This window comes from Leucoraja erinacea, chromosome 17, assembly GCF_028641065.1.
Source record: "Leucoraja erinacea ecotype New England chromosome 17, Leri_hhj_1, whole genome shotgun sequence".
NCBI lineage: Eukaryota > Metazoa > Chordata > Chondrichthyes > Rajiformes > Rajidae > Leucoraja > Leucoraja erinaceus.
In genome coordinates, this window is record NC_073393.1 from 39,214,739 (window position 1) to 39,234,024 (window position 19,286).

General features: G+C 45.8%; 1 long non-coding RNA gene across 1 annotated transcript; it reads right to left on the bottom strand.

The window, feature by feature from the left end:
- Positions 1 to 2,340: 2,340 nt before the first annotated feature.
- Positions 2,341 to 12,243, bottom strand: LOC129705447 (uncharacterized). The gene is made up of 3 exons (XR_008724909.1): positions 10,409 to 12,243; positions 8,774 to 8,867; positions 2,341 to 7,813 (listed from the first exon to the last, which is right to left on the bottom strand). It is a non-coding gene; the product is annotated as an uncharacterized LOC129705447 (long non-coding RNA).
- Positions 12,244 to 19,286: the final 7,043 nt, after the last annotated feature.

Sequence of the window (19,286 nt, forward strand, 5' to 3'; positions counted from 1 at the left end):
TTCATGAGATCCGCTTATGCACTTACCAGGACACCAAACCACACATCCACATCCCATAGGCCAAAAACTATTCAACCACGCACCCCAAGACCTTCAATTACACACTTCCTTTCTCTTATTGAAAAAGCCAGTGCATAAACCAGACCTGCTGGGGCAAACTTATGGGGTACAAACTGATAACAAATGCAGAACATCTCGAAACATTCAGCAGAACAGGCTTCACCCGTGCAGAAAGACATAGTCAATGTAGGTAATCAACCTGAACCATTACCTTTCTTGTGTAGAAAGGAAGTGCAGATGCTGGTTGACACTGAAAAAAAGACACAAAATGCTGGAGTAACTCAGCAGAAGAGGCAACATCTCTGGATAGAAGGAATGTGTGATGTTTCAGGTTGAGACTCTTTTTCAGACTGAGAGTCAGGGGAGAGAGAGACACAGAGATAAGGAAGGATAAGGTATGAAAACGTGAAATCAAAAGAGAATGTAGCTCAACATAGCAAAGATAACGATATTGGCTCTTACCAAATCTAACTCGTATATTTTACTCCTCAAGGCACAAGCTATTCTGATTTACCAGTTACTCTGATGTAAGTTTGTACTCTAAATTGCTTCATTCCCCTCATGATTACCCTTTTGGTATGCCATTCAGATGGACAAGAATCCAAACAAAGCAGGGTCTTGGATAGAAAATTGGTCAGTATTGACATGGATAGAAAATTGGTTGGCAGACAGGAAACAAAGAGTAGGGATTAACGGATCCCTTTCAGAATGGCAGGCAGTGACTAGTAGGGTACCGCAAGGCTCGGTGCTGGGACCACAGCTATTTACAATATACATCAATGATTTAGATGAAGGGATTCAAAGTAACAAGCAAATTTGCAGATGACACAAAGCTGGGTGCCAATGTGAACTGTGAGGAGGATGCTATGAGAATGCAGGGTTACTTGGACAGGCGGGGTGAGTGGGCAGATGCAGTTTAATGTGGTTAAATGTGAGGTTATCTACTTTGGTAGCAAAACAGGAATGCAGATTATTATCTAAATGGTGTCAAATTGGGTAAAGGGGAAGTACAACGGGATTTGTGGGTCCTTGTTCATCAGTCAATGAAAGTATGCATGCAGGTACAGCAGGCAGTGTAGTAAGAGAATGGCATGTTGGCCATAACAAGAGGAGTTGAGTATAGGAGCAAAGAGGTCCATCTGCAGTTGTACAGGGCCCTGGTGAGACCACACCTGGAGTATTGTGTGCAGTTTTGGTCCCCTCATTTGAGGAAGGTCATTCTTGCTATTGAGGGAGTGCAGCGTAGGTTCACAAGGTTAATTTCCGGGATGGTGGGACTGTCATATGCTGAGAGAATAGAGCAGCTAGGCTTGTATACGCTGGAATTTAGAAGGGTGAAAGGCAATCTTATTGAAACATATATGATTATTAAGGGTTTGGACACACTAGAGGCCGGAAACATGTTCTCGATGTTGAAGGAGTCCAGAACCAGGGGCTACAGTTTAAGAATAAGGGGCAAGGCATTTAGAACGGAGATGAGGAAACACTTTTGCACACAGAGATTTGTGAGTGTGGAATTCTCTGCCTCAGAGGGCGGTGGAGGCCGGTTCTCTGGATACTTTCAAGAGAGAGCTAGATAGGGCTGTTAAAAAGAGCGGAGTCAAGGGATGTGGGGAGAAGGCAGGAACAGGGTACTGATTGAGGATGATCAGCCGTGATCACATTGAATGGCGGTGCTGGCTCGAAGGGCCAAATGGCCTACTCCTGTGCCTATTGTCTATTGTCTTTTGAGCATGACACTGATGAAGAAGGCATCCTGTCACTTTATTTGATACTTGTAGTCAAGATTCAAGATTCAAGATAGATTTAATTGTCACGTGTGCCTGATGGCACAGTGAAATTAATTTCCATACAGCCATACAATAAAAATCAACAGGACACAACACACTATAGGGTTTGACATAAAACATCCCCACACAGCAGAATCAAAGTTCCCCACTGTGTGGGAAGGTACCAAAGTCAGTCTTCTTCCTCCACTATTCCCCGTGGTCAGGGCCTCCCCGTGCCCTCCGCAGTTGCCGCCATGGGCGGCCCGATGTTCAGGACCGCACGCCGGGGTGTCAAAAGTCCGACGTCGGGGCTGCGGGACATCCTCAGCGGCGTGGACACAGAGTCGGCCCCCTCCTACCGGAGTCTGCGGCTCCGAAAGTCCGCAGGCCGCGCCGGGTGGAGACTGCTGCTGGCGGCCCTCTGCAAGGCACCCCAGGACTCCACGATGCCGTTCAGCGCCACCCGCCTCTCTTGGACCCACAATACCTCACCACCAGAGAATGAGATGCTTGGTTGTCTGGCCTGTCTGCAAGAGCATGTGGAATATCAAACTGCATCAGGAGTCCAACTCTGAAGTTGGATGCAGTTTTGTGAAGTCACTTCAGCTGGGAAGTGACAGAGAGCTCTTCTGGACTCAGTCACGGTACAGTATCTATTGGCAAATGCCTCAGATTCTATTGCAGAAATGAGGGCAAGAACCCAACATCTGAATGCTGCAATTTTAGCCTGCAGCCGTGTAACTTCATTCTGCTGCATAAATAGCTTTAAGTACTATCCAATTGGGCTTTCCAGATGTCACAATAATACAGCAATCTGATCTCCGATTGATTACTGTGTTGAGTTACCTGAGTCTCCTGAGGAATGGCAATAGCTCTGTGGCACAACAATCAGTTATTTTCTCTTGGAGCGGCAACATTTGTGATCCTACCATTATCATTCCACCTTTGTACTTGTCTGTTGCTCGACAGTAAGGCCTGGTTGTGTCGGAATATCTTACACCAGACGTGAGTGACGATCAGACTGTAGCTACTTTATTAGCAATAACTTGTCAGATGAGGAGAACAATCAAGCAAGAGACTATGGAGTAAAGTTCGATTCCCACAGAATAAACTGCTGCCTGTGTTAAAAGACAATCGAACTTTACTCCAATCAATGTACTCTTCAGATGCTAAATATGTCTGGTACCATGAACAGTAACAAAGGGGAACTTGTGAATGCAATGTTACAACTAGACACCCTAACCATCCTACATAGATAATGAAGCTTCAAGTTTCTGGGGGTCAACATCTCTGATGACCTCTCTTGGACCCACAATACCTCAACTCTGGTCAAGAAGGCTCACCAGCATCTCTTCTTCCTGAGGAGACTAAAGGAGGTCCATCTGTCTCCTCGGATTCTGGTGAACTTCTACCGCTGCACCATCGAGAGCATCCTTACCAACTGTATCACAGTATGGTATGGCAACTGCTCTGTCTCCGACCGGAAAGCACTGCAGAGGGTGATGAAAATTGCCCAACGCATCACCGGTTCCTCACTCCCCTCCATTGTCCAAAGCAAGCGATGTCTGCAAAGGGCGGGCAGCATCGTCAAGGACTGCTCTCACCCCAACCACGGACTGTTTACATACATACATTCCATCCTTTCGCTTTCAAATCTGCAACTTCAATCCTTTTGTCTCCCACATTCTGTCTCTGGCTTCAATCCAACCATCTGCCTATTAAATAACCCAGCTCAACCGTGTCAGCCTATTGTGTAGGAAGGAACTGCGGATGCTGATTCCTTCTCTCCAGTGATGTTGCCTGTCCCACAGTCCCAGCTATTTGTGTCTGTCTTCAGCCTATCAACTGCCAGGCTTTGTCCTGCTCTTCCTCTTTTCCAGCTTTCTCCTCAGCCGGCAATCAGTCTGAAGAAGGGTCCCGTTCTGAAATGTCACTCACTGTGCCACAGACTTGACTGTTGCTGCAGGTCTCTCCCAAACAGTCATCTTTCTCCCAAAGTATCCAAAAGGGAATTATTGTTTTGGAGGGGAATGGTTACAGGTGATCCCTGCGCTCTCTGCCTACCCCTGTTCTGGTAATCACCCATCTACTTTCTGCCTATACCTTAAATGTGACCACCTCACTATAACTCACCGAAGTCAGGTTAACATGTCTGTAATTCCCCGTTTTCTCCCTCGCTCCTTTCTTGAAAAGTGGGATAACATCCAATCCACAGGAACTGATCCTGAATCTATTGAACATTGTAAAATGATCACCAATGCGTCCACTATTTCAAGATCCACCTCCCTGAGGACCCTGGGATGCAGACCATGAGGCCCAGGGGATTTATCATCCTTCAGTTCCATTAGCCTACCCAATACTATTTCTCGCCTAATGAAAATTTCTTTCAGTTCCTCTACCCACTTAGATCCTCTGTCCTCCAGTACATCTGAGACATCCAGCCAGATCCGAAGTACCTATTCAACTCTTCTGCCAATTCCTTGTTGCCCATAATAATTTCACCCGTGTCAGCCATCAAGGGACCAACATTTGACTTTGCTACTCTTTTTCCCTTAACATATCTAAAGAAGCTTTTACTGTCCTTCTTTATATTCCTGGCCAGCTTCCCTTCGTACTTCATCTTTTCAGCCTGTATTGCCCGTTTTGTTTCCTTCTGTTGTCCTATGAAAGTGTTAAACTGAGTTCTTTCAATCAAAAGTCAACTTGACTCAAACACTTGTTGCTGTTAAAATCAATTCTTTATTCAGCTGAGACTAGTCTCTTGAACCTTACAACACAGAGCAGATGCTCTGGGGCAGGTCCAGAGAGGAGTAACTTTGATACAAACTCATGGCATTTATATAGGTATTAGACATTTCAGATACAGAGGGTATGACAAGCTGGTAACCAATCATCTGAGTCCTTCTGGTGATTTACAACGTCAGTCACATGATCCCCCTTCCCTGGCCTCATTACAGCCTTCGTTTGTCTGTGCTTTATACTGTTTTAGAATTATTTTATTTCAACACAGCAAAACCCCAGTAGGCTCTTATGAAAGACCACTCCTCAAAATACAACATACGTATATAACACAATGATCACACAAGTCATACACACTTTCTATACCAAGAGAAAATATATTTCTATAAATCTAAACAATTTCTATGTCTAAAGTGTACCTTTCTATTAAGCCAATACATCTCATACATTGTTTCACTATAATTTCACAGTTTGAAATACTTTTACCTATGTCTTTAAAACATTAATTATATAAGTTTGCTGAATAACAGTTTCTAAGTTCAAAACCCATTCACATCCCTACCAAGCATACATGGGTCGTAAATCTGTCAATTTACTTAATAGTAGTACTAATGATCCAATTAAGTTTGGTGCCTTTCCTGTTATCGGGAAGTAGGATTTCCAATCTCATGTACCAGGCAGAACACAAGAGACTACATCTCAGACCATTACGTCAGAATTCCATCTGCTTCAACCTTCTATAAACTACTCCCTCAATCTAATTATTTCTCAAAGCAACTATTCCTTCACTTACATCTTGTTCCTTATCACACATTATAATTGTACACAGCCAAGGCTAACTGCCGTCTATCATCTCTCAGCCTTGAATTCTGTCTCAAACCTAGCAAAACAAGCCATAACTCTTCACCTTTACGTCACATTCAGAGCTCAGAAATGTGCCATAGAGACAGAGCAGATGGCCTAAGAAGAGGCCCCTTATTCAGCTTCCCATTGTTCAACACAAAGCCATATCAAATACAATTTCCTCCAGTGCTATAATTGCCCCAAACAATAACCTAAGTTCAGGCCTCCATGTTTTGATTCATCTTTGCCTGTGTGTATGTGTCTGTTTGCAGTTTATTTTGGTTCAGGAAAACTTTAAACTTTTCTTTTGCAATTTACTTAGCTTATATAAAAGTCACTATCCAAGCGGTTCTATTTGTATAATATTTCCTCATTCCCCACTCTGGTCATTCTATGACCACTAATAGGATAATAACACAAGGCAGAGATTCATCAGCATTGGCTTATTAGTCATCCAAGTTTATACCTAACCTTGAGATGCTTTATAGCCCCCAAAACCTGGACCACGTAGGTGAGCAGGCTGGCTTGTTGACACCAATGCTGTTCCCTACTTCTCTGTTGTGCTTAATACCCTAGCCCTTAGGGTGCTCAGCTATTCTGGGTTCCATACCACTGATCTATCTGCATTTTATTCATTCTAATACATTCATCTTCTAATAATTCTTTCTCAACCTGCGCATTTACCATCCTTTCAACTACTTCATCATTCAACATTAGAATGTCTTCTTCTAGATGTTGCAATATCTTCTCACCAGTTTACACATTACCCAAGGCTGTCAGTCTAGAAATAATACATTTAACAAAAGCAATTCCCACGAACAAACACAAAACCACTATTGCTGCATATATAGAAACATAGCAAATAGGTGCAGGAGTAGGCCATTCAGCCCTGCGAGCCTGCACCGCCATTCAATATGATCATGGCTGATCATTCAGCTCAGTATCCTGTACCTGCCTTCTCTCCATACCCCCTGATCCCTTTAGCCACAAGGGCCACATCTAACTCCCTCTTAAATATAGCCAATGAACTGGCCTCAACTACCTTCTGTGGCAGCGAATTTCACAGATTCACCACTCTCTGTGTGAAAAATGTTTTCATCATCTCGGTCCTAAAAGATTTCCCCCTTATCCTTAAACTGTGATCCCTTGTTCTGGACTTCCCCAACATCGGAAACAATCTCCCTGCATCTAGCCTGTCCAACCCCTTCATATGAAAGACCTGACATCCCAGGAATCAGTCTGGTGATTCTTCTCTGTACTCCCTCTATGGCAAGAATGTATTTCCTCAGATTGGGAGGCCAAAACTGTACGCAATACTCCAGGTGTGGTCTCACGAAGACCCTGGACAACTGCAGTAGAACCTCCCTGCTCCTATACTCAAATCCTTTTGCTATGAATGCTAACATACCATTCACTTTCTTCACTGCCTGCTGCACCTGCATGCCTACTTTCAATGACTGGTGTACCATGACACCCAGGTCTCGTTGCATCTCCCCTTTTCCTAATCGGCCACCATTCAGATAATCCATTCAATTTACCTAACACCACTTCCCGGCTAACCTGGATTTCACTCAGTTCTTCCATCTCATTTGACCCCCGGTCCCCTGCTATTTCCGGAAGATTATTTATGTCTTCCTTGGTGAAGACAGAACCAAAGTAGTACTAATGATCCAATTATAAAATCCACCCAAATCCTCAGTCTCCCCATTCAATACCTTCCTGTATCCCATCGAGCAGTGTAATAATGTCATTTCGATGTTTGTGATGTTACTGTTCTGTCCTGAATTCACATCATACATCTGTCTTTCACAATAGCACATGTCCCTCCCTCATGTGCCAACAGATAGTATAAGGCATATCTATCCTGTAAAGAGAACAGACGTATTTCTGATAGTAGCAAGGTAACACACAATTTGTCCTTTACCAAATAGTTCATTATGGGCTTGTTCATTATGGGCATGTTAGAGTCTGTTTCTTCCAATGCCCATTTTTCCCATATTTTTCTCATGTTCTTTCTCCTGTAAACAAGAGTAGCCCTCTAATGCTTCTCGATAGCATAGTCCATCATACAAATGTTCCTTTGCCGAGTTGTCTTCCAAAGAATACCGTTTGCAGAAAAGTCAAATTTACACTCCAGAGACTAACCTAATACCCATAGGTGTCGGTTATCTAAGTCTACCTTCCAATCGGGCTGACGCTGTATCCCATTGCAATAGTCAATCTTGGTGACATCCCAGGATCCAAAGGCATCTGGGCCATTGCACTGTACCACATCTCTTTTGCAGAGGTGAAAGACTCTGCTTGTTTGTCCCGGGACACATCGTCAAATTTTTCCTTCATTTCCCTCCATCTGTAGTAGCATCAGGATGCATAGCAGGATGAATCGCCTCATTTTAATTTATCTGAAATATGCAAAGGCTCACAATAAGCTCATTTCTTACTTAATTAGCTTAAACAACTATTCACTCAATTTAAACGTCCTTCAGTCAATCAGTCCAGTAATCAGTCGCATATTCTTAACATTATAGCAAAATAATTCCCCTTTATGTATTTATAACATTTTGGGGATTGTTGCTACCCACCAGAGCTATCTCCTGGCCCCTTTTTGCCCTACTGATCACCTTTTTCAGTTTCCTCTTAGTTCCCAAAACTCCTCCAGGGATGCACTTGATCCCAGTTGCCTATACCTGTCCCATGCATCCTTCTTGTTTTTGACCGACGCCTCAATTTCTCTCGTCAGCCAAGCTTCCTTACGTTTGCCTGGTTTGGCCTTCACTCTAACGGGGACGTATATATCCTGAGCTTTTATCAGCACACTTAAAAACATCCCACTTGGCCCATGTTCCTTTCCCCTCCAATAACCTGCTCCAGTCAACTTGAGCGAGACTTTCTCTCATACCCTCAAAGTTGGCCTTAACCCAGTTGAGCATTTTAACACATGGACCCTCTCCGTCCTTATCCATAACTATCTTAAACCTAATCGAACTGTGGTCACTGGACCCAAAAGGCTCCTCCACACATACTTCATTAACTTGTCCTTCCCAATTTCCCAATACTAGATCCAGTGTTGCCCTCTCACGTGTGGGGGCCTCGACACACTGTTTAAGAAAACTCTCCTGAACAGGAGGCAGGAACGGGGTACTGATTGTGGATGATCAGCCATGATCACATTGCTGGCTTGAAGGGCTGAATGGCCCACTCCTGCACCTATGGTCTATTGTCTATTTATCGGTGGTTCAGTGTGACTGGGTGTCCTGTGGGAGGGTGTGTTCAGTACAGAGGTGGGGAGGAGATGGAGGAGGCAGTGGGGATGGGTGTGACCAGGTGGAGGAAGGGAGTCTGTGGATCCCCGGAGCACGTACCTGGACAGAGTAAAGACATCGATCAAGGAGATGGCCGTTGTTAACTGGTACCAGGCTGTGCCCAACCACCAGTACACCAGGGGCAGAGCTTTTTCTGAAAGAGACAGTAACACAATATTAGACAACGTTGGGCCCCGATGCTTCACATCAGTGGAAGCGGAGAGAGCTCAGACTCTCCAACACGGAACGCACTGATACTGTGGAACCACGTCAGGCTGAGAGACCTTCTCCCCTGCAGGGACCACCACAGAAAGTCCACCGCAAGCTGGTGGCAGGAGAACCCAGGGGAGCTTTAGGGAACCTAAGAAAAAATAGGTTGCAGGAGAAACTCAGCGGGACAGGCAGCATCGTTGGAGTGAAGGAATGGGTGATGTTTCCTGTCGAGATCCTTCTTCAGACTGATGTTGGGGAGTGGGAGATATCCTTATCTATACACTTATAGATCTCCTTGTCTATACACTTCCTTATCTATGTACCTCCCACTCCCCTGTATCTGTCTGAAGAAGCGTCTAGACCAGAAACGTCACCCATTCCTTCTCTCCAGAGATGCTGCCTGTCCTGTAGAGTTACTCCAGCATTTTGTGTCTATCTAAGACAATACAGGGACCAGACAATCCAACTGGAACCAAGTGGAGCTTTACAGCCCCCACCTGACTGTGAGCCCATAAACAAGGCTTCCTCAACAGTCTAAAGGGCCTGTCCCACTTACGCGATTTTTTTCGGCGACTGTCGGCACCCGTCATAGTCGCAGCAGTTCGTCAAAAATGTTCAACACGTTGAAGATCCAGGAAAAAGTACGACTCTTTGGACGACTATTCACAACCATACAGGCGTCACGTGTCGACAGGTCTGGAGCCATGGGAGGGAGAGGCTGAGGCTGCGGTCTGGGGGAGGTTCTTGCCCCAGGTCCCGCTCCTCTCCCTGCCCACGGGCTCGGAGCAGCAGCCCCCGGACCCCACACCGGCTCGAACCCCAGCCCAGGGCCCGGAGCCGCACTCAGGGCCCAGTCCGTGTCTGTGTCCGCTCCTCAGCGACCAAAGCCCGGGCCCGGCTACAGCCCCGAGGCTCGGCCCACACCAGGCATCTTCCTTCACCTTCCCTCTTCTTTCCCCTCTCCTCCTCCCTCAATCACCTCTCCCTCCCTCAGTCACTCCCTTCCTCCCTCCATAACCCCTCTCCCTGCCTGCCTGCTTCCCCCACTCCTCACCTCTACCCTATCCCACCCCACACGATGTTTAATGTCAATGAGATTCGGATTCCCTGTGTGACGTTTATTGTGAATGAAAACAGGAGAATTAGAATGAAACAGATTTTGTTTAGAATTTGATGTCAATGAGATTCGGGATTCCATCGTGATGTCATTGACAGGCAGGGCAAGTGGAAGCGGCTTTAAAAGTCGTTTTTGTAAAGTTACAAATGGCAATAACTTGTACAATACGTCTTTAAAGTGTGCGGTTGGTTCATTCAGCGGTGCGGCGCCCCTGGGCTCTGACAGCGCTGCCGTGGGTCGGTGTTTAAGGGGAGGCAGTCAAGGGGGTGAGGCTGGGAGCCGCCCCCGTCCGCAGGGCCCCCGGCGCCGGGAGGAGCGGTCACCTGTGCGGGGCCAGGGACGACGACAGACAGACACAGACTCACCGAGTGATGATCCCTGCGGGGTCCGAGCAGCAGAAGCTTCGCCGCGGCGCCGGGAACAAGGAGCGGGAGCGTGGCCACTTCACCCACTCCCCTTCTGGTCACCACCCGTCCCCGCCGCACCTAGAGTATAATATAGTATAGTAGATGATGGTAGGGTAGAGTATAGCTGAGCTGAGCAGAGCAGACACCAGACACGACCTCCTCCAACGCCGTCTGTCTGTGTCTGTGTCTATGTCCCGCCCCCGGTGCCGCTGCCCATTGTCTGCATCGTTCAAAATGCTACATTCTAGAGTGTTAGTTTGTGTCGCGGCTCCACCCCACCGGGGGGTGGGGACAGGAACCGTGACAACTGCGGCACCACCACCCCCACGTTCCAACCAGCACCACCCTCCCTGATACCCACCTCCACACAATAGCCCCACTGACTATAAAAGATGAAATAGTGACACATTTGGGTAGCAGTAGCAGGATCGGTCAGAGTTCTTTGAGGATGTAACTAGGAAAATGGACAAGGGAGAGCCAGTGGATGGAGTGTACCTGGACTTTCAGAAAGCATTTGATAAGGTCCCACATAAGAGATTAGTGGGCAAAATTAGAGTGCATGGTATTGGGGGTAGGGTACTGACATGGATAGAAAATTGGTTGGCAGACAAGAAACAAAGAGCAAGGATAACTAGTGGGATACCGCAAGGCTCGGTGCTGGGACCGCAGCTATTTACTATATGCATCAATGATTCAGATGAAGGGATTGAAAGTAATATTAGCAAATTTACAGGTGACAGAAAGCTGGGTGGCAGTGTGAACTGTGAGGAGGATGCAATGAGAATGCAGGGTGGACTTGGACAGGTTGGGTGAGTGGGCAGATGCAGTTTAATGTGGATAAATTAGAGGTTCTCCACTTTGGTAACAAAAACAGAAAGGAAGATTATTATCTAAATGGTGTCAAGCAGGGAAAAGGGGAAGTACAACGAGACCTGGGGGTCCTTGTTCATCAGTCACTGAAAGTAAGTATGTTGGTAGAGCAGGCAGTGAAGAAAGCGAATGGCATGATAGCCTTCATAACAAGAGAAGTTGTGTATAGGAGCAAAGAGGTCCTTCTGCTGCTGTACTAGTGAGACTACACCAGGAGTATTGTGTGCAGTTTTGGTCTCCAAATATGAGTAAGGTCATCCTTGCTATTGAGAGAGTGCCGTGTAGGGTCACCAGGTTAATTCCTGGGATAGCATATGTTGATAGAATGGAGCATCTGGGCTTGCATACTCTGGAATTTAGAAAGATTAGAGGGGATCTTATTGAAACATACAAAGCCCCTGTCCCACTTTCAGGACCGAATTAGCGACCTCTGCCGAGTTTGCCCTTGACTCATACTCGCAGCATGGTCGCCACTATGTCGTAGGAGGTCTTTGTAACTCTTCCTCCTGCCCGTGAGTGGTCTCCGCATACTCGTGGCCTCAAGTAGGTTGCACCGTTTTTTCCAGCCTGATAAAAAATGCCCACGAGTAAAAAAAGTCGGCAGGGAAAAAATTGATAAATTTTACTCGTAGGCAGGTCGTAAGAAGGTCCTGATGGTAGTCGTAGATAGTGATAGGTCGGTAACTGGCCCGAGAAAAAAAGTGCAAACATGACATCATTTTATCATGTGATCAATCAATACAATATGTTTTATTCGTCACTGAGTGAAATGAATTTGTCAGCAGCGGTACAATGATAAAGAACACACAATACACAATAAAAATTTAACACAAACATCCACCACAGCATTTATCACTGTGGTGGAAGGCACAAAATCTGGCCAGTCCTCCTCCATTTCCCCCCGTGGTCGGGACCTCAACCCTCCGCAGCCGTTGCTGCGGGCATCCAGATGTGCAGACAGGTTAAAAAGTCCAGGTAAGCTAATTCAGTGCCTCCCCACCGGAGACCACGTTTGGTGCAGACTGCAGGGCCGGCGGTCGAAGTTCCCCTCCAGGGATCCCCGGGCCGGCAGTCGGAGTCGGAGCTTCTTCTTCTCCCGGGTCCCCAGCGAGGGATCCCAGGCTGTGGACGCCGTGCCATAGAAACATAGAAATTAGGTGCAGGAGTAGGCCATTCGGCCCTTCGAGCCTGCACCGCCATTCAATATGATCATGGCTGATCATCCAACTCAGTATCCCGTACCTGCCTTCTCTCCATACCCCCTGATCCCCTTGGCCACAAGGGCCACATCTAACTCCCTCTTAAATATAGCAAATGAACTGGCCTCAACTACCCTCTGTGGCAGAGAGTTCCAGAGATTCACCACTCTCTGTGTGAAAAAAGTTCTTCTCATCTCGGTTTTAAAGGATTTCCCCCTTATCCTCAAGCTGTGACCCCTTGTCCTGGACTTCCCCAACATCGGGAACAATCTTCCTGCATCTAGCCTGTCCAACCCCTTAAGAATTTTGTAAGTTTCTATAAGATCCCCTCTCAATCTCCTAAATTCTAGACAGTATAAACCAAGTCTATCCAGTCTTTCTTCATAAGACAGTCCTGACATCCCAGGAATCAGTCTGGTGAACCTTCTCTGCACTCCCTCTATGGCAATAATGTCCTGCCTCAGATTTGGAGACCAAAACTGTACGCAATACTCCAGGTGTGGTCTCATCAAGACCCTGTACAACTGCAGTAGAACCTCCCTGCTCCTATACTCAAATCCTTTTGCTATGAAAGCTAACATACCATTCGCTTTCTTCACTGCCTTTCACAGCTGGAGCTCTGCAGACCCCGGCTTCAGGCTGCCGCGGGCCAGCAAACGGAGCGCTCCCCTCCGGCGACCCCCAGCGAGGGCATGCCCGCTCCACGCCGAAAGTCCGCGCTACGCCCGCAGCTGAAGCCCAGGGCGCGTCTCCGGGAATGGCCGCACCGATCCTCGATGTTAGGCCATGGGGCAGGCGACATGGAAAAAGTCGCCTCTCCGTGGAGGAATCGACCAAAGCGGTTTCCCCCTTACCCCCCCACACAAGACATACAGAGGAACATTAAAAACCCACATTAGGACATACTAAAAAAAAACAAAAAAGTAGAAAGAACTGACACGCTGCTGGCCGGGCTGCCGGCTTGCAGCGCCCCCACCGACCGGAGATCATTTTCCAATCGTAGCTAGTGGTAGTTGGTCTTAGGTGTGGAATACTGAGGTCGAGGGGGGTCATAGGAGGTCGTAGACATAGTCGTATGAGGTCGTCGGCATGTGGGATGTCGTACTCATAGTCGTAGGAGGTCTTTTACTTCAGCGAGTCAACACAATCTTGACATTTTTATCAATTTGTCTAGGGTCTTCTAAAGTCGTCCAAGTGGGACAGGCCCTTAAGATTATTAAGGGTTTGAACACGCTAGGGGCAAGAAACATGTTCCCGATGTTGGGAGAGTCCAGAACCAGGGGCCACAGTTTAAGAATATGGGGTACGCCATTTGGAACGGAGATGAGGAAAAACGTTTTCACACAGACTTGTGAATCTGTGGAATTCTCTGCCTCAGAAGGCAGTGAAGGCAAAATCTCTGGAGGCTTTCAAGAGAGAGTTAGCTAGAGGTCTTAAAGATAGCAGAGCCCAGGGATATGGGGAGAAGGCAGCAACAGGGAGAATGTGGACCCTTCTAAACCCCTGTAAACTCTTCTAAACCCCTTTAAATCCCAATAAACCCCTCTAAACCACCTGCAAACCCCTCCAGACCCATCTAAACCGCTCGAAACCCCCTCGAAACACCCCTAATCCCTTGTAAACGCCTGTAAACCCCTCAAACACCTCTGAACCCATCTATACCGCTGTAAACCTCTCTAAACTGTTGTAAACCCCTCCACACTCGTCTAAACCCCTCCGGACCCCTCTAAACACTTTTAAACCCCTCTAAACACATGTAAATCCCTGTAAACACCCCATGTAAACCCCGCTAAACTTCTCTAAATACATGTAAACACCTGTAAACCCGTCTATACCACTCCAAACGCCTCTAAAGCCCTGTATACCCCTGTAAACCCCTCAAAACCCCTGTAAACCCGTCTATACCACTCCAAACGCCTCTAAAGGCCTGTAAACCCCTAATCGTCTCTAAACCCCTGTAAACCCTCTAAAACCACCTCACCAACCCCCTCGAAACGCCATGCAAACCCCTGTAATCATCTCTAATTTCTGAAGGGTCTCGATTGGAAACCCACGCCTGGCCCATCTCTCTCCATAGATCCTGCCTCACCTTCTGTTTTCTCCAGCAGAGGTCGTTACCTTTGATTATTCCCTGGTCAGTTCTTCCCTTCCCATCCAAACCACCCCCTCCCCGGGTACTTCCCTTGCAACATCAGGAAATGCTACACTTGTCTCTTTACCTCCCCCCTCAACTCCATCGAAGGACGCAAGCAGTCTTTCCAGGTGAGGCAAAGGTTCACCTGCACCTCCTCCAACCTCATCTACTGCATCCGCTGTTCCAGGTGTCAACTCCTCTACATCGGCGAGACCAAGTGCAGGCTTGGTGATCTCTTCGCCCAACACCTCCACTCGGTTCGCAATAACCAAACTGATCTCTCTGTGGCTCAGCTCTTCAAGTCCCCTCCTCCCATTCCGAATCTGACCTTTCTGTCCTGGGTCTCCTCCATTGCAAGAGTGAGGCCCAGTGCAAATTGGAGGAACAGCACCTCATATTTCGCTTGAGTAGTTTACACCCCAGCGGTATGAACATTGATTTCTCCCACAAGCCTACTGTCTCTGCCTCTTCCTTTCTTCCCCCCCCCCCTCCACATCAGTCTGAAGGGTCTCAACCCGAAACGCCACCTATCCCTCTCTCCATAGATGCTGCCTCACCTGCTGAGTTTCTCCAGCATTGTCTACCTTTGATTTTTCCAGCACCTGCATTTCTTTCTTAAACAAATAAATGTACACACCATATCTTAGGAGGGATGTGCTGGCTCTGGAGAGAGTCCTAGAGGATCTCCAGAGGAGGTTTACAAGAATGATCCCAGGAATTAGTGGGTTAGCATATGATGAGCGTTTGACGACACTGGGCCTGTACTGGCTGAAGGATGAGGGGTGGACCTCATTGAAACTTACCGAATAATGAAAGGCTTGGATAGAGTGGATGTGGAGAGGATGTTTCCACTATTGGGAACGTCTAGGACTAGAGGTCATAGCCTCAGAATTAAAGGATGCTCCTTTAGGAAGGAGATGAGGTATTTCTTTAATCAGAGGGTGATGAAAATGTGGTATTCTTTGCAACAGAAGGTTATCGAGGCCAAGTCAATAGACATTTTTACGGTAGAGATAGATAGAATGTAGATTAGTACGGGTGTCAAGGGTTATGGGGAGAAGGCAGGAGAATGGGGTTAAGAGGGAGAGATAGATCAGCCATGATTGAAGGTCGGAACAGATTTGTTGAGCCGAATGGCCAAATTCTGCACCTATCACATGAATTTATGAGGTATCAAGCAGTGCTCTTTTTTTTTGAGAGTCCACAGGTTTCAGACCACATCCCATGGTCAGAATGAAAGGATGTATTAAAGGATCATCATCAAGATGACACCCTGCCCTGACAGCAGACAGGATCCTTATTGGAGCATGGATAAATATGTACCTTGCAGCATATTTAAGGTGGTCCATCTTGGTTCAACACATGTGTAATAATCAGAATATGATTTTTTAATTATATGCTTTATCTCCAACAATATGTCATAAATGATAGGAGCAGAATTGGGCCATTCGGCCCATCAAGTCTACTGCAACATTCAATCATGGCTGATCTATCGCTCCCCCTAAGCTCATTCTCCTGCCTTCTCCCCATAACCCCTGACACTTGTAGATGTCTGGTAGATGTATTGCCTAGATCTAAACTGCCTTTAGAAGGCGATGTTGAGCTGTCATATTGAACCGCTGTACTGAAGATATTCTTAAAGCAACAAGGAAGGAGCGGCTATTTCTATCAGATGCATAAGACTTGAAGGAAATTAAAAAAGGCTCTTCGGAGAAGTTGAGATTGTTTTTTTTAGTGCGCCAAGGAGGTGATGTCATGTATGTCATATGCCAAGAGGAACAGAAGGTTGTAGGTTAGATAAAATGGTAGATCTATACAAAAGCATCTTTAAGACTCAAAGGAAAACTATGAATAGTTGTGGCCACAAGAAGGGAAGAATGTTGAGGCAATGGGGAAAGTAAAAAGAAGACTCACTATAGTGATTCCTAACAAGAAAAATAAAAGAATGGCATGAAACATATGCTTTCTTTTTGTACCCCAAGTAAAGTGAAGATATAATGAAAGGATTTACGATAGTAGATTGAAACAGAAGCTTATGGTAATGAGAGATCTACAATGGGGACACAGAGATATAAGGTTAAAGAACAGAGAAGAGGCAGTATTTTACAAAACCCCTTCCAATTACTGGAGTTAGTGATCAATGAGGCGTCCAAGCTAACTTTTGAGACTTGATCAGATTGATAGTTGGAGGAAAGATGAGTGGAAGGATATTAACAATAATTATTGAGTTGAATGGTCTATTTGTATGTTCTATATTTTTATGATTCTGTCGTGAAATAATCCTGCTTCAAAGGGAGACACAAAATGCTGGAGTAACTCAGCAGGAGAGGCAGCATCTCTGGAGAGAGGGAATGGGTGAGTGCTCTGAGTGCTCCGGTTTCCTCCCAGATTCCCAGTGGCTACAGGTTTGTAGGTTAATTGGCTTGGTATCATTGTAAATTGTCCCCAGTGTGATAGCGCAAGTGTTCGGGGATCTCTGGTCAGTGCAGACTCGGTGGGCCGAAGGGTCTGTTTCCACGCTGTATCTCTAAACTAAACTAAACAATAAGGAGAAGTTTGGAGGGAAATGAGCGAGGTGTGAGAAAATGGGTGCAGCTTAAATGGGGCAGCTTGATGGGCATGGACGCGTTGGACAAACAGCCTATGTTCGTGCTGTATGACTCTCCAATTCTCCAAACCTCGATCTGTGTGTTCATGGGCAGATAGTTTAAACCTAGGAATTCTGTGAAAAGGACATAAATAGCCACTAATGTCTCGATCCACAACATTGTTGCTGGTTGTGCTGAAAGATCAGAAGAAACCCTGTAGACATTATACTGCTCCATCTTTCCTTTTATTCAAGTTGCCTTTTGAGAATGAGTGATATTTCCTGGGGCTGCTGCCCCGTTATCTCTTACACTAATAAATGGTGTGCTAGGTAAACAGATGTGACCACTGCAGGCATGAAAACCAGTGGATTTCCATTGTTAGTATCAGCTTGATCCTCATAACCAAAGCTCGTCCTGCACGAATTCTTAACCTGCTCATATGGAATGGGCTCATCATCTCCTGGCTTGAAGGTTTTAACCTAGAAAAGGAACAGAAATAATATATATTCACTCCTCCAGTCTATTAACACGTAGACCTGAGTTTTTTCCAAGAAGGCACCCAACCCGGGTGACTATTTGTGGGCTAACCACAAAAGCAGATTGACAAACTCATATTACAATCGCTCCACACTCTTAGGTATTTATTCCTACAACAATATTCCTTACTTTAATGATCTTCTTACCCTCGAACTATCCTTGATTGGACTTTGCTGGCTTTACCTTGCACTAAATGTTATTTCTTTATCATGTATCTATAGACTGTAAATTGATTGATTGTAATCATGTGTTGTCTTTCTCCTGTCTAGTTAGCACACAACCAAAGTGTTTCACTGTACCTCAGTACATGTGACAATAAACACAATAAACTAACATCTTGCAGAAAGTTCAACTCCAACCTAAAATACTAATAGAAAAACATCGAAACATAGAAAATAGGTGCAGGAGTAGGCCATTCGGCCCTTCGAGCCTGCACCACCATTCAATATGTTCATGGCTGATCATCCAACTCAGTATACTGTACCTGCCTTCTCTCCATACCCCCTGATACCTTTAGCCACAAGGGCCACATCTAACTCCTTCTTAAATATAGCCAATGAACTGTGCCTCAACTACCTTCTGTGGCAGAGAATTCCAGAGATTCACCACTCTCTGCGTGAACATTTTTTTTCTCATCTCTGTCCTAAAAGATTTCCCCCTTATCCTTAAACTGTGACCCCTTGTTCTGGACTTCCCCAACATCGGGAACAATCTGCCTGCATCTAGCCTGTCAAACCCTTAAGAATTTGGTAAGTTTCTTTAAGATCCCCCCTCAATCTTCTAAATTCTAGCGAGTACAAGCCGTGTCTATTCTTCATATGAAAGTCCTGACATCCCAGGAATCAATCTGGTGAACATTCTCTGTCCTCCCTCTATGGCAAGAATGTCTTTCCTCAGATTTGGAGACCAAAACTGTACGCAATACTCCAGGTGTAGTCTCACCAAGACCCTGTACAACTGCAGTAGAACCTCCCTGCTCCTATACTCAAATCCTTTTGCTATGAATGCTAACATACCATTCGCTTTCTTCACTGCCTGCTGCACCTGCATGCCTACTTTCAATGACTGGTGTACCATGACACCCAGATCTCGTTTCATCTCCCCTTTTCCAAATTGGCCACCATTCAGATAATAACATTTTCAAATTGTGGTTTCTGAATAATTCAATGTTTATTAAATGTATTAATTCATAGAATTTTGTTCTACTCCACTCCACATTGGTTCTGAACTGAGAAGGCACATAAATATCAACCACATTCATGGAATTCAGTCTGAAGAAAGGTCTTGATCCGAGATGTCACCCATTCCTTCTCTCCAGAGACGCTGCCTGTCCCACTGAGCTACTCCTGCATTGTGTGTCCATCTAAACACATTAAAGTGTTGCACATTGTATAAAAATTAGATTCAAGATTCAAGTTAGTTTATTGTCATACACGCACCAGGTGCAATGAAATTTAATGTTTAACACATCGAGGACCAGTTTTGTTAATCATTTTAAGTTGATATTC